The 13,384-nt window shown below is 43.6% G+C and overlaps 1 protein-coding gene across 1 annotated transcript in view; it reads left to right on the top strand.

Annotated features, from left to right (window-relative positions):
* The window catches only part of LOC124553357, a 191,644-nt gene that overhangs the window by 61,019 nt on the left and 117,241 nt on the right, over window positions 1-13,384 (top strand). The window lies entirely within an intron of this gene.

Here is a 13,384-nt window from a genome sequence, read left to right as displayed (position 1 = left end):
TGGAAAGTTATTGGATATAGGTTCCGCCTTTTTCTGCAAAACAGTGTTTTCTCTTCCAGATTGAGATTTTCACTCTGCAGCGGAGTGTGCGCTGATATGAAGTAGAGCTTCTGTAAAGTTTGGAAGGTAGGAGACGAGGTACTGGCAGAAGTAAAGCTGTGAGGACGGGGCGTCAGTCGTGCTTGGGTAGCTCAGTTGGTAGAGCACTTGCCCGCGAAAGGCAAAGGTCGCGAGTTCGAGTCTCGGTCCTGCACTCAGTTTTAATCTGCCAGCAAGTTGCACTGTTTTCTCTTGTTACCTAAACATGTTTCGGCACCTCTGTACCATCATCAGTGGGTGTTGTTTATTGAAAAACTGTAAACAGTGAACATATTTTAATTTTATTCATATTTTGGCACTGCAATCATGATTGTATTCAATACACTGCAAATATGAATTTAAAAAAAGAAACTCCTTCAGTCACAGATTTTCGTGTTTTATTAGCTTCATGATGTCTTACGGACCCCGTGGGTTCATCCTCAGGTGTAAGTTGTAATACATGATTTATTTTTGCTGTTGGGTGAGGTGAAGTGCATGTCCTCATGCATGTAACTTCACTCATGCATGAACAGGATCAACGTATGATGGTGTCAAAAAAGTTTAAAACGCTTTTCTTGGATTATGTGGAACATGCACTTCACCTCATTCAAGAGCAAAAATCAGTCACATATTACAACAACTTACAGCTGAGGATGGACCCACAGAGTCCAAAATGAATCTTGTGGTTAATAAAACACTAAAATTTGTGACTGAAGGCGTTTTTTAATTCATATCTCCTGTGAACACTGTTTAGGTTGTAACTGATCCAACAAAATGAGGTCTAAAGACAGTTTTTGTTCGTTTTTGTTCTTATCTTGCTTTCTACATCTACATCTCCATCTATATTTATACTCCGCAAGCCACCCAACGGTGTGTGGCGGAGGGCACTTTACGTGCCACTGTCATTACCTCCCTTTCCTGTTCCAGTCGCGTATGGTTCGCGGGAAGAACGACTGTCTGAAAGCCTCCGTGCGCGCTCTAATCTCTCTAATTTTACATTCGTGATCTCCTCGGGAGGTATAAGTAGGGGGAAGCAATATATTCGATACGTCATCCAGAAACGCACCCTCTCGAAAACTGGACAGCAAGCTACACCGCGATGCAGAGCGCCTCTCTTGCAGAGTCTGCCACTCGAGTTTGCTAAACATCTCCGTAACGCTATCACGGTTACCAAATAACCCTGTGACGAAACGCGCCGCTCTTCTTTGGATCTTCTCTATCTCCTCCGTCAGACCGATCTGGTACGGGTCCCACACTGATGAGCAATACTCATGTATAGGTCGAACGAGTGTTTTGTAAGCCACCTCCTTAGTTGATGGACTCCATTTTCTAAGGACTCTCCCAATGAATCTCAACCTTGTACCCGCCTTACCAACAATCAATTTTATATGATCGTTCCACTTCAAATCGTTCCGTACGCATACTCCCAGATATTTTACAGAAGTAACTGCTACCAGTGTTTGTTCCGCTATCATATGATCATACAATAAAGGATCCTTCTTTCTATGTATCCGCAATACATTACATTTGTCTATGTTAAGGGTCAGTTGCCACTCCCTGCACCAAGTGCCTATCCGCTGCAGATCTTCCTGCATTTCGCTACAATTTTCTAATGCTGGAACTTCTCTGTATACTACAGCATCATCCGCGAAAAGCCGCATGGGACTTCCGACACTATCTAGTAGGTCATTTATATATATTGTGAAAAGCAATGGTCCCATAACACTCCCCTGTGGCACGCCAGAGGTTACTTTAACGTCTGTAGACGTCTCTCCATTGATAACAACATGCTGTGTTCTGTTTGCTAAAAACTCTTCAATCCAGCCACACAGCTGGTCTGATATTCCGTAGGCTCTTACTTTGTTTATCAGGCGACAGTGCGGAACTGTATCGAACGCCTTCCGGAAGTCAAGGAAAATAGCATCTACCTGGGAGCCTGTATCTAATATTTTCTGGGTCTCATGAACAAATAAAGCGAGTTGGGTCTCACACGATCGCTGTTTCCGGAATCCATGTTGATTCCTACATAGTAGATTCTGGGTTTCCGAAAGTACTCGAGCAAAAAACATGTTCTAAAATTCTACAACAGATCGACGTCAGAGATATAGGCCTATAGTTTTGCGCATCTGCTCGACGACCCTTCTTGAAGACTGGGACAATCTGTGTTCTTTTCCAATCATTTGGAACCCTCCGTTCCTCTAGAGACTTGCGGTACACGGCTGTTAGAAGGGGGGCAAGTTCTTTCGCGTACTCTGTGTAGAATCGAATTGGTATCCTCTCAGGTCCAGTGGACTTTCCTCTGTTGAGTGATTCCAGTTGCTTTCACACTATATGGTTTTGCAGGCCCATCTGCATGGTGTCCTACGCTGACAGCTTTGACCTGCAAACCAAACAATGTAAACGTGAATTTTATCAGCGAGTTAACACATCCCTTGATTTTTGGAAACGTGCTTTCGCTGTGGCAAAACGTTTTGTTATTACTCACGTTTTGATGTGATTCAACCTTCTTCTTTCACGTTTTGAGGTCAATGCACGCACATATTAATGTACTTCGTGTAATTTTGGTTTTACAAAACGTGAGTAGTAACAAATATACGCACGCAAAACATTGTAGCACATAAAAAGCACGTTTGTAAAAAATCAGTGTTAACACACTGATGAAATACATATTTACATCGTTTGGTTTGCAGATGACAAGCTATCAGTGCTGGACACAATAGCGATAGTCGTGCAAAATCGTATAATGGAAATTCACGGTACTAACAAAAACGAACAAAAATTACTTTTAGGCTGCATTTTCTTCGACCAGTTATAACCTAAAACATAAACTTTTTACATCATCATCATCATCATCATCATTTAAGACTGATTATGACTTTCAGCGTTCAGTCTGGAGCATAGCCCCCCTTATACAGTTCCTCCACGATCCCCTATTCAGTGCTAACATTGGTGCCTCTTCTTATGTTAAACCTATTACTTCAAAATCATTCTTAACCGAATCCAGGTACCTTCTCCTCGGTCTGCCCCGACTCCTCCTACCCTCTACTGCTGAACCCATGAGTCTCTTGGGTACCCTTGCTTCTCCCATGCGTGTAACATGACCCCACCATCTAAGCCTGTTCGCCCTGACTGCTACATCTATAGAGTTCATTCCCAGTTTCCCTTTGATTTCCTCACTGTGGACACCCTCCTGCCATTGTTCCCATCTACTAGTACCTGCAATCATCCTAGCTACTTTCATATCCGTAACCTCAACCTTGTTGATAAGGTAACCTGAATCCACCCAGCTTTCGCTCCCGTACAACAAAGTTGGTCGAAAGATTGAACGGTGCACAGATAACTTAGTCTTGGTACTGACTTCCTTCTTGCAGAGGAGAGTAGATCGTAGCTGAGCGCTCACTGCATTAGCTTTGCTACACCTCGCTTCTATGTTGCCATCCTGTGAGAATATGCATCCTAAGTACTTGAAACCGTCCACTTGTTCTAACTTTGTTCCTCCTATTTGGCACTCAATCCGTTTATATTTCTTTCCCACTGACATTACTTTCGTTTTGGAGATGCTAATCTTCATACCATAGTCCTTACATTTCTGATCTAGCTAGATCTAAGTGGTCCCGACAGTCGGGATACCAGTTACTTTGGAATAAGGCTGGGCATCTCGGACATATTCTGAGTCGTGGTCACCTTTGTGCTCATACGGCAAAGACTACCAAATGCACCGGTTAGTCCCTCAGCCGTTAGGGGTAAAACCCAATGGGACTCGGGGCAAGTAAGGCTAGCAACCTGCTTCCCTGGTACTTTAAATATGATGCTGGCAACAAACTTTTTACAGTTTTTAGATAAACGAAACACACTGATGATCGCACACAGGTGCCGAAACATGTCTGGGCAACATGAAAAAAACAGTGTTTTGTAAAAGAGGCGGAACGCATATCCAATAATTTTAACTACAAACACGGAAAAAGTACAAGGACTGCAAATCCAAATGATAAATATAGCCTTAAAGCTTCAGCTTCGCGTGCTTTTTTTTCTGCATTTCTTTTCTAAACTGGATGAGAATCTGCAGTTAATCTTCTCATTTGTATAGTGGCTATCTTATTCAGAGTACATTGTTGTAAACTACATTTGCCATTTTGCTTCCACGTGCAAAGACGAAAAGGTTTTGTGGTTATCCAACAGGCGAGCGCATTGCGTGCAATTTCCCGTGCGACAAGCACGATTCATTTAAGTTCACTCCGCAACATTGGAAAGTATGCCCACGTGCTCTATTGATAGTACGGTAATCTTACCGCGAATTGGAGCCTTTTAAAGCGGAATGGTAAGTTAGTGGAATTCGTGACATGAACTCTTGACTTGCGTGCCGTCGTCTTTTCAGGTTAATATCTCCGCTTCTGTGATGTTGTTCACAGGTTTCTTCTTGCAGTGACATACCAGAAACATTGAGCGAATTTAGCAGTTCTGTTCGAAAGTTTACGCTTTCACCTAGATTTATCATTGAATCAATGGATGTAAATACTTTTTCTTTCTCTGATACTGTTTATTTGCTGATTTGTTTGTAGAAATACATAATTTTTTTTTTTCGCTGCTAAACCTGTTCGCACACACAACTGAACTCTGTTTTCGTAATAAATGGAAAGCAACTGATTGCTTCTGTTGTACAGTATTAATTTATTGTGTTAACCGGTTTTCGTTTACAAGGCCATCATCAGACATTTGCCGATTATTGTCGACAAAGAAGTTGTAATATCTGTAAACGTGACTGGAAAAGAAGTTACACAACTAGATTGAAGTACAAGCGCACGGTATATGACATCTTTGACAGTGTGGTGGTAATTCAGTGAAAAAATTAAAAATAGCTGAACAATAAATAGATACAAAGGGAGTAAACAGCAAAAAATTTTAACACAAAACTGGAAAAACATGCCTACATAACGGTTTATATTAATAGGCAATTAAATAAAATAAAATTAGTACTTGACAAGGCTAATTGAAGAGGTATAAAAAATGGAGGGAGAATGATACACAAACCAATTAAAAGAAAGAATTGTGAGTTGTAACCAAAGAATGTATGAGTAACTTAAGCAACACCAATAAGATAAGCAGAAACGAATAAATGCAGGAAATTGGAAGAATGTGAGAGAAAATACCGTAAATGGCATCTCTGGGAGTGTGGTGGTACTGCATTTTAAAAAGTAAAAAGTTGAACAATTTACAAATACAAAGGGAGCAAACAGGAAAAACCTTAACACTATCTCAAAAACTGTGACTATGTAATACTTCGCATTACGTAAATGAACGAAGTAAAATACTAAGAAACAACTTCAAGAGGTATTAAGCATAGAAAGTAATACAAGTATCATTTAAAATGAAAGACTCAACTGTTGTAATTACAGACTATAAGTATTGTATGTTAACCGGGGACCCAGAAACGACGGAGAGGCTCCGTCCCCGCCCCAGCCGCAGTGGTCCACAACCCCACGACGACTACCGCAGTCCACTTCACCCCTCCATCGCCCCACACCGAACCCAAGGTTATTCTGCGGTTCGGCCCCCGATGCCCCCCCCCACCCCCCTCCAGGGAACGTCTCACTGGTGTACGTGTATGTGGAGAACTTGTTTGCACAGCAATCGCCGACATAGTGTAGCTGATGCGGAATAAGGGGAACGAGCCCGCATTCACCGAGGCAGATGGAAAACCGCCTAAAAACCTTCCACAGGCCGGCCGGCTCACCGGACCTCGGCGCAAGTCCAGCGGGCGGATTCGTGTCGGGGACCAGGCGCTCCTTCCCGCTCCAGAAGGCCTTGCTCTACATCTACGTGATTACCCTGCTATTCACAGTAAAGTGCCTGGCCGAGGGTTCAATGAACCACCTTCATGCTGTCTCTCTACCGTTCCACTCTCGAACGGTACGCGGGAGAAACGAGCACTTAAATTTTTCTGTGCGATCCCTGATTTCTCTTACTTTATCGTGATGATCGTTTCTCCCTATGTAGGTGGGTGCCAACAGAATGTTTTCGAAATCGGAGTAGAAAACTAGTGATTGAAATTTCATGAGAAGATCCCGTCGTAACGAAAAACGCCTTTGTTTTAATGATTGCCACTCCAATCCACGCATCATGTCTGTGACACTATCTCCCCTATTCCGCGATAATAGAAAACGAGCTGCCCTTCTTTGTACTTTTTCGATGTCATCCGTCAGTCCCACCTGATGCGGATCCCACACCGCACAGCAGTACTCCAGAATAGGGCGGAGAAGCGTGGTGTAAGCAGTCTCTTTAGTAGACCTGTTGCACCTTCTAAGTGTTCTGCCAATGAATCGCAGTCTTTGGTTTGCTCTATCCACAATATTGTCTATGTGATCGTTCCAATTAGGTTATTTGTAATGGTAATCCCTAAGTATTTGGCTGAATTTACAGCCTTCCGATTTGTGTGACTTATCGCGTAATCAAAATTTAGCTGATTTCTTTTAGTACTCATGTGAATAACTTCACAGTTTTCTTTATTCATGGCCAATTACCGCTTTTCGCACCATACAGGTACGTTATGTAAATCAATTTGTAATTCGGTTTGGTTATCTGATGACTTTACAAGACGGTAAATGACAGCATCATATGCAAACATTCTAGGCGCTACAGTCTGGAGCCAAGCGACCGCTACGGTCGCAGGTTCGAATCCTGCCTCGGGCATGGATGTGTGTGATGTCCTTAGGTTAGTCAGGTTTAATTAGTTCTAAGTTCTAGGCGACTGATGACCTCAGACGTTAAGTCGCATAGTGCTCAGAGCCATTTGAACCATATGCAAACTATCTAAGACGGCTACTCAGAATGTCTCCCATGTCGTTAATATAGATCAGGAACAATAGAGGGCCTATAACACTTCCTTGGGGAACGCCGGATATTACTTCTGTTTTACTCGATGACTTTCCGTCTATTACTACGTTTCTGACAGGAAATCATGAATCCAGTCGCACAACTGAGGCGATACTCCGTAGGCACGCAGTTTGGTTAGAAGACGCTTGTGTGGAACGGTGTTGCTCGGCTAACCGGGCGGGCGTACAGATTGTATGGGTTACATAGGCAGTTTCAACAAAATAAAAGAACTCAGTAAAAATGGGAAAATTGGGGACTAGGAGGGAACAGGCAGTGTGGGAAGTAATGAAGAATTGAAAGGATTATGTGACGTTTAGAAGAGAGGAAGTATTAAGCTGTGTCTGGTCATTTAGGTCTGGACTGTGAGCTAGATGTTTGTTAGTTTCCAAGGCTTCCAGCAGATTGAGCTTTTGGCCTTTATTTGATAAGGGAAGGACGTGGGACTCTGGCTGACTGTTGCCGCCCTCACTCAGTACATGCTCAGAAAATGTGGAGTCAGAATTCTGCAACCCCCCCGCTGCGTTCACGTTCAGGCTGCCTAGCTGCTACGTCTCCCTCCGCCTGACTGACTTATGTAAAACTTGTCACAGTCCGAACAGGTAATTTTGTATACCCCACTTTTCGCTACGAGGGTCGTTCCGAAAGTGATGCCTCCTATTTTTACACATCCAAAGTACAGGAGATACGTACGAGGGGGGGGGGGGGGTTGAAAAGTCTGTGCAAAGTCCGAGAGATGGCTCCACCGGCGTGTATCGACGCCATGTTTACTCATTAGCATCTTTGGAAAGAACGCACACCAAGTTTCAGCCACAGTCTAAAATAACAGTCACGACACTCACTGCTGGGTGTCGCAGGTTCGAATCCTGCTTCGGACATGGATGTTTGTGATGTCCTTAGGTTAGTTAGGTTTAACTAGTTCTAAGTTCTAGGGGACTAATGACCTCAGCAGTTGAGTCCCATAGTGCTCAGAGCCATTTGAACCATTTTTTTGAACTCGCTGCTGTAAAAGTTGTTGCCGTTTGACAGATGGAGCGACACTAGCGCTCCAAGCGCCGAGTAAGGTGAACGTCAGACGCGTCGTAAGCATAATGTTTGTTTTGCATCCATTTCCTACGTAATTTACGAAATATTTGAGTTACTTTCTTGCCACCAAGGGTTTGTGTAGTATCAGAAGGAATATATGTTTCTAAAAATGATTCTAAAATAAGCGCCAAGTGTTGACAAAAACCGTGAACCGAGTGGCAAGCTACAACACATTCGTAAAGAAACACTTGTGACGTTGGATAGAACTGCAGTTTACCACGTTGATATCAAAAGAATATAAACACACAGATTCACACGCACGAAGCAGAGACGTGCACCTCTACATGTAAAAGCGATCGACAGCTCGTTTATCGTTCTGTAGGCCTACTGTGTTTGTCATTGTCGTCGCCTGTTGCCACAAGTATGACCTTCATCTTTATATTATTCTAAGTGGGACAAGCAACTGCCAAATAGTGGGAGAAATATGTTGAAAACATTATAATGAGCTGATTACATTACATTTCACGCAAAACCAAATATTTGAATAATTTTCAAACAATCTGTCAGTGAAGAAGGTGCTAACGAAATAATGTCATCATGCGAAGGAAGCAAGGAAAATTAAGATACTAACAACAGAAGTGAATGAAACACATACCAAACATTACACTCTTGTAAGACACGAATAACTGCACTTAATCTAACCACTTCATCGTCAAAGCAGGTCTGTGTTGACGATTCACACGAATCTGGCACTGATACATGGAGAGTCAAACTGGCTGCTTCTGTGTCATAAGACTGTTTTACAGCTTTAGATGGAGTGTCGAATCTTTGTGGCAGTTTCCTCTTCATCGTCAGTTGAGGTAGCTTATTTAGGTTGTCAAACAGTGTGGGTACTGCATTCTACATGAGTTTGTTACTCTCTGCGTTCATGAACTGGTTTTGCTCGAAATGTAGCGAGCAAAATCTAATATTATTATACAGGTAAACTGGGTCGTTTTTCATACAGTCTTCTCATCTGCTATTAAATAATCATTTTCTGCTTCTAAAACGAAACACTTGCCCGCGAAAGGCAAAGGTCCCGAGTTCGAGTCTCGGTCGGGCACACAGTTTTAATCTGCCAGGAAGTTTCATATCAGCGCACACTCCGCTGCAGAGTGAAAATCTCATTCTGGAAACATCCTCCAGGCTGTGGCTAAGCCATGTCTCCGCAGTATCCTTTCTTTCAGGAGTGCTAGTTCTGCAAGGTTCGCAGGAGAGCTTCTGTAAAGTTTGGAAGGTAGGAGGCGAGGTACTGGCAGAAGTAAAGCTGTGAGTACCGGGCGTGAGTCGTGCTTCGGTAGCTCAGTTGGTAGAGCACTTGCCCGCGAAAGGCAAAGGTCCCGAGTTCGAGTCTCGGTCGGGCACACAGTTTTAATTCACATGTAGTTTGCAAGTGAATCTTGAAGATACAGTTTAGTAACATGATGGTATATACCTCTCAGGATCCTTAAGGAACCTAAAAAAAAGACATCTGTGGTGTCTTCTTCCTGTTGTTGCTGCAATTTATTGCGCTAAAAACGCTTCCGCTTGTGAAAACCATTGTAGGAATCAAAATGAACAACCACTATTCGCTTTTAGGAACGCGCCGAACTCAGTTTAAGTTACTGGCCGCTTGGGTCGCTGCTGGCGCGGCAGACAACAAAATCGAGACGAAGTGTCGCGACTGTTATGTTAGACTGTGGTTTCTGCCGTATTGGGCAATTTTTTTGACATTCGTGTGAATCAAGGAAGTCGGGTGACTGTAAAAAAATGGACGAAAAAGAATTTCGTGTGGTGATTAAACATTACTTTATAAAAGGCAAGCCCGCATCTCGTGGTCGTGCGGTAGCGTTCTCGCTTCCCACGCCCGGGTTCCCGGGTTCGATTCCCGGCGGGGTCAGGGATTTTCTCTGCCTCGTGATGGCTGGGTGTTGTGTGCTGTCCTTAGGTTAGTTAGGTTTAAGTAGTTCTAAGTTCTAGGGGACTTTTGACCACAGCAGTTGAGTCCCATAGTGCTCAGAGCCATTTGAACCATTTGAACCATGAAAGGCAAAACGCATCAGCAGACTAAAGAGAAGCTTGATAAACATTACGGTGACTCTGCACATTCGATTAGAGCTGTTTATAAGTGGTTTCAAAATTTTCGCATGGGCGGCATTCCCTGGACTGTCTTTTGGATTGTGGCTCGTAGTGGTGACACAACGTCTCATCTCCGGTGACTATGCTATTCGGAAAATTGTCACCTCCAGCTTCATACTGGTTCAGCAGGTACCGACAAATTTCCATTCGATGAGTTTTTTGTTCTTCTGTAAGCATCCACAGCACACATCTCGCGCAGACTGCCGGCCGCGGTGGCCGAGCGGTTCTAGGCGCTCCAGTCCGGAACCGCGCGACCGCTACGGTCGCAGGCTCGAATCCTGCCTCGGGCATGGATGTATGTGATGTCCTTAGGTTTAAGTAGTTCTGAGTCTAGGGGACTGATGACCTCAGATGTTGAGTCCCATAGTGCTCAGAGCCATTTTTTCGCACAGACTTTGCGATAACGGAGATGTACCGACACTGTTTCCTGGGCATTGTAGCCGACATTCAGCTTTACACATTCTGCCGTTCAGCACAGATGAGCTGACGAAACTGCTCTCCATTGCGAGGTATGCCGTACACATCACATTGTTCCATACACCTTTAGCGAGAGTCGATGGATTTCAACCGGCGCAATATCTCCAGCAGTGAGGAATTGAATCACACGTCGCTGTTCCATACGCGCTTGCTTATTAGACTCAATTTTGGAACATTCCCCTGCTGGCAAAACTACCGCAGAACAACGGAACCTCCTGCAAATGAAAGAGGAAGGGTTCCAGCATTAGCACTATAATCCGGTCATCATAAGAATAAACCTAACCATTGCACTACGTATTCTTCAGCGTTTGCTGGAACCTCATTGGATTTTCGTTTCACGTGGGACTGCAGCTAATCTGTCTAGAGTACTAACAAGGGAACCTCCCCATCGCACCCCCCCCCCCCCCCCTCAGATTTAGTTATAAGTTGGCACAGTGGATAGGCATTGAGAAACTTAACACGGATCAATCGAGAAAACAGGAAGAAGTTGTGTACAACTATGAAAAAATAAGCAAAATTTACGAACTGAGTAGTCCATGTGCAAGATAGGTAACATCAAGCATAGAGTGAGCTCAAGAGCGCCGTGGTCCCGTGGTTAGCGTGAGCAGCTGCGGAACGACAGGTCCTTGGTTCAAATCTTCCCTCGAGTGAAAAGTTTACTTTCTTTACTTTCGCAAAGTTGTGATCTATCCGTTCGTTCATTGACGTCTCTGTTCACTGTAATAAGTTTAGTGTCTGTGTTTTGCGACCGCACCGCAAAACCGTGCGATTAGTAGACGAAAGGACGTGCCTCTCCAATGGGAACCGAAAACATTTGATCGCAAGGTCATAGGTCAACCGATTCCTCCACAGGAAAAGACGTCTGATATATTCTATACGACACTGGTGACGGCGTGTGCGTGACATGACAGGAATATGTTGTCGACCCACCTAACTTGTACACTTGGCGAATGGGTAAAAAGATTCTTCTACTTTGCCCGATTTAGGTTTTCTTGTGGATGTGATAATCACTCCCAAAAAAGTGATTAAAACATAAGAGTTTGTCACATAAACTGCAACAAATGAATGCAACAGTTTCACAGTCGCACAGTTTTCCCTGCGCTCTGTCAAAACACATGTTTTTAACGTTTTCCAATTTTTCCGTGTAGACCGTCAAATCCTGCATATGTCCAAGCAAATCTGAACGTGTCCTGGAATTTTGGATAGCGAAGTTGATTATGTCTGAGTGCCTGAACTTTGATATTAGTCTGAAAATAAAAAAATTTAACTTTTCACTCGAGGGAAGACTTGAACCAAGGACCACTCGTTCCGCAGCTGCTCACGCTAACCACGGGACCACGGCGCTCCTGAGCTCACACTATCCTTGATGTTGCCTATCTTGCACATGGACTACTCAGTTTGTATATTTTGCTTTTTTTTTCATAGTTCCACACAACTTCTTCCTGTTTTCTCGATTGATCTGTGTTCGGGTTTTCAAGGCCAATCCACTGTGCCAACTTATAACTAAATCTGAGGGGGGTGCGATGGGGAGGTTCCCTTGTAAGTGCGATAATAAGGAAAAGTTTTGTGCTGTGCGTTTCGCGCACATCGACTTGGCGACAATACGGGACAACAGCCTTAGCGGCGCATTTGACTCGGACAGCAGTGGCCGGTCAGCTGGTGCAGCTAGCCTGCAGTGGCGTGGCCAGCTGCAGTTCACACGTAGAGAGAGGCGAGCAGAGGAGCAATGCAGCTTAGAATGTCATTTAATTTTTAAGCGGAATGAAATAACACACTGCAAATCTGCCACAATACGCTCCTTAGACGACTAGACGAAAACCGCAACACGTTATCGTTTTTAGCTGACCTACTACTGTAATTAAAAACAAGAATGATGAAATTTCCTGACTGAACCACAGGGTAATTTTTCTGCATAAGGTGTGTGTAACGTGAGAGAGTATTGATGGATTTCACCGTATAGTTAAAGACTGAAGCCACTGAAGTTCTCTGGTAATCTCTTAGCTCCTTCCTTATTCGAGAAATACATTTCAGTTCTGGCAGTGTCACCTGCTACGTTGATAACCAGCCTATCAACAACAGAATCCACGAAGCCAACCAGGCACAGCATTCTCTCTTCTTCTTTTATGACGAGCCGTCCTATATCCCACCAGCGCTCGGCAGTGACGCGTGAAAAAGCTGCGTGCGTTAGTTCAGTACGTCTGACAGCTCAACAGTCTTGTTACTTCTCGAGCCAAATCCCGCAGCTTGGCTCCAGATCAGTTCTGTTGGGTTCAACTGGTAATGGTACAGTAGCAAACGTAAAAATGCAGCATTTGTGTGATGTCCTCGATGCTGCGAAAATGATTGTTTTTCGTGTTTCTACGATACTTATTTACCTCTGTGCTATAAAGCGATGGACATAGTCCAAATAAAAAGCACTTGGTTTTCCATTTCTGCCTTAAAAATGAAATTGTCATGTTTTCTTAATTTAAACGACTTTTATGAACAGTCTTTCATGAAACATCGATAATTAAGAATTTCTATTTGAAATGGAAACCGGAAATTCGCGTCCAGTATGTAATTAGAAACATGAAGACATGCATTATACAAAAAAATGGTGTATTTCGAATTGAAAGTGAAAAAAAACTATATCTACATCTACATTTATACTCCGCAAGCCACCGAACGGTGTGTGGCGGAGGGCACTTTACGTGCCACTGTCATTACCTCCCTTTTCTGTTCCAGTCGCGTATGGTTCGGGGGAAGAACGACTGTCTGAAAGCCTCCGTGCGCGCTCTAA

The sequence above is a fragment of the Schistocerca americana genome, chromosome 11 (genome assembly GCF_021461395.2).
Source record: "Schistocerca americana isolate TAMUIC-IGC-003095 chromosome 11, iqSchAmer2.1, whole genome shotgun sequence".
Taxonomy (NCBI): Eukaryota; Metazoa; Arthropoda; class Insecta; order Orthoptera; family Acrididae; genus Schistocerca; species Schistocerca americana.
This window is presented reverse-complemented; position numbering and strand designations above follow the sequence as displayed.